Source organism: Myodes glareolus, chromosome 12 (genome assembly GCF_982192425.1).
Source record: "Myodes glareolus chromosome 12, mMyoGla1.1, whole genome shotgun sequence".
In the NCBI taxonomy this organism is placed as follows: Eukaryota; Metazoa; Chordata; class Mammalia; order Rodentia; family Cricetidae; genus Myodes; species Myodes glareolus.
In genome coordinates, this window is record NC_142037.1 from 80258029 (window position 1) to 80261442 (window position 3414).

Genomic DNA, 3414 nt, shown 5'->3' on the forward strand with positions numbered 1-3414 from the left:
CTCTCTCTCTCTCTCTCTCTCTCTCTCCATCCCTCTCTCCCCTCCCTTTCTCCCCTCTCTCTCCTCCTTTCTTTCTTTTTTTGCTAGAGACAAATTCTTGCTGTGTCTCCTTGACTGACCTGTAATTTGTTTTATAATCCAGCCTGGCCTCAGACTCACAGAGATCCTCTTGCCTCTGCCCCTGAGCGCTGTATTAAAGGGTGTTTCACTACACCAAGCTTGAGAAACATCTTCACAATAAATATGTGTAGATTGTAGTTCACAGAAATATTGTCCATACCTAGACACATTGTCCCAGTCCTGGGTCACTTTAGATTTAGGCACAATAGGAAGACACTGCCACTGTGGGCTGCCAGGACTCACTCACTAAACCTTTGCCAAGTTCAGGGACAAACAGCCAGCCAAACAACTAGCTAACTTAAGCCAAATTCAAAAAAAAATTCACAAAAGTTTGCCTTTAAGGACCACAGTCAAGTCAGAGGGAAAAAGTTGGTAACCAAACTATCATTGTAAATGTTTACACAAAGAATCCCAGTTAGCACCTTTCCTAAGACCCCACCAAATGAAGTGTCAGGGCACCGACAAAGAGCTGCTGGCGCTAGAGGAAAGATACAGGGATCAGGGTTCCCCTCAGAAACTGACCAGCAATATGCGCACAAGAGGAAGAATTTGTCATGAAAATTGACATATAGTTATGGAGGCTAGGAGGGTCGTGATCTGTTCACATGTTAGTCAGAGAACCAGGAAGAATGTTTCTGAGTCATATGGCAGGAAAAGGTTATAAACCTCACAGTCTGAAGGACTGAGATCCAAGAGAGAGCCAGTGCCCAAAGGCAGTCAAATCTGGGTGCCCCAGGTTAGGCAAAGAAAACCAAATTATCCCACATTTCTCATTGTATGTGGCGGTGTGTTTTCCTTTCTTTTTAAGGATCAGTTTTAACTTTTATGAGTGTCTGCATGTATGTTGTGTATACCACATGCATGCCTGGTGGCCATGGAAGCTAGGGGTCTCTTACAAACCTACCACCGTCATGAGCTGCCAGTGGATGCTGGGAACTGAACTGTGGATGCTGGGAACTGAACCGTGGATGCTGGGAACTGAACCGTGGGCTCTGTAACCGCAGCAGCAAAGGCTCTTAAGACCTGAACCACGTCTCTAGCCCTGGACCGTGTGTTTTCTTCCCTCCATCTGCATCAAAGGACAATTTTCTCAAGAAACACCCTCAAGGACACCAGAAATCCTGTCCTAGCTACCTGGGTATCCAGAAATCAAAAAAGTTGATACATAAAATTAACCATCACCCCGATCATGGAGTGAACAAATTCAAAGGTAAGCTGGAGCTGTGAACAGTGTAAACCACACTGTCTCAGTGCTCACCATGGTAGCTGAGGCCAGTGTCAGGGCTGCTGTTTATTATTCTGAAAAGGTTATTTTAAGAGCATCTAAGAGCTTGCTTCCCTGTTTCTATTTATTCTATGCTCATGCTACTGTGCAATGTTCAAATGATCACCATCAAGCAAGCGTTCTTCCACAAACACTCACTTGCAGCCTTGTGTTCTTACTGTAGGTGAGCTCTTTTCTGAACTTTCTGTAGGTGGCTCTCTTATGCCACAGATAAATGGAGCCTACACCAGACTCAAGCAAAAGCAGGCAGAACATCCCTCTGTTTGTACTATGATTCAATTTTTGCACCCTCTGCAATTTGTGGGTGCAGAATTTTCAGAGAGCTTAGGAAGGACATATTGACTAAATTTTAATATCATACTCAGCTTTAACTAAATTAGGATTGAGCCTTACACTTCTATTAAGAACAAATTCTCATGCATTTCAAATGCACTAAAACAAAACCCCCCTGTTCACTTGTAGCTAAAACTGAACATTACGAGGCAATCAGTATTTGATTTATGCTTTGAGAAATACAATGAATCACTCCCTGATTATAGCATCCCAAATTGCTAGGCTAAAGAGTCCTTCATGAGTTAAACACTTTCTCCTCAAAAATATTGAGTCTGTATAACAACATATCATTTTCATGATTTTAAATAGAGTATTTAAGTTCCAGGCATTTAATCACTGAGTCTACGAGACCATTCACAATGATCACAACTGTGACAAATACCTAAAAATTACTTTCAATAGTGCAAATGAACATCTGATGTCCTTTGCATTAAGGCGAGTATGTAAAATTCTCAACTGAGGTGATTTATATGTAGACGTAATTATAAGACACCAAAGAAACAGCTTTAAAAATCGACACAAAATATAAAAGGCACACATGAATGGATATGTATATAGAAACTGTAGCCATAAAATAGCACACATAATTAAAATGGATTTATTGCTTTAGGCTTTGATTTTTTTTCTTTCTTTTATTAAATCATGATGGGGTTCCCTTGTGCTCAATTATAATTAGACACATACACATTAAAATGTTCTCATATATATGCATATATATACACTCTACATATATAGTCTTTAAAGCTGAACTAATAGAATAATATATATGCAAATTTAAATGTGTATAATTCAGGTAATTAAAAATTATGATTCCCTAAGCAACATTAACATACAGACACACTTTAAAAGATGAGAAGAAGCCTAACATGTTACTAGGAGAACCTCATAATAGTTTCGCCATAGTTTTGTTTCTATTGCTTTGACAAAATGCCCCGGCAATGAACAACTTTGGGGGAAAGGGCTGATTTTAGCTCCTAATTGCTGGTTACAGTCCACCACCATAAGGAAGTCAAGGCAGGAACTTGAAACAGATAGTCCTGTCACATTCATAGTCAAGAGAAAAGAGAAACAAATGCATGATTGCTGCTCGGCTCATTGTTTTTCTGTTCATAGTGGAGGCCCCAACCGAGAAAACAATCCTGTCCACATTCAGGGTGAGCCTTCCGACCTCAGTAGCCCAGTTTGAACCCCTCACAGACCTGCCCGCTGTCCAACCTGATCCACACAATCACTTACTGAACCTCTTCCCCCAGAGGATTTCAGATGGTGCCAAGTCGGCAAACCTAAACATCAGAAGTATTCCATAGACTCTTTTCTATGACGTACCAACTACGTAAGCCAGTTATCAGTGTTGTTGCGAGCACCCTTCCAGGTCTCTCTCTACGATAAGAATTATGGCGTTCCCACTGAAGGACATTTTGAACGGTATTTGAAAGTCGAGCCTTTCCAGGTGTTGCCAAGTGCAGATGAGGTTGCCAGTTTCGTCCCCTAGCTAGTACGTAACACAAATGGTGTCTTTATAAGCAGTCACAGGATCATCATCTGAAGACAGAGACCACAAGGAAAGGGCAAGAGATCGAAGATGCGTAGATGGAAGCGCCACAGCGAGGATCTACCGGCAAGTAGTTAGAAACACAGAGGGATTCTCACTGTAGGCTTCTCAGAGGGCACGGCGC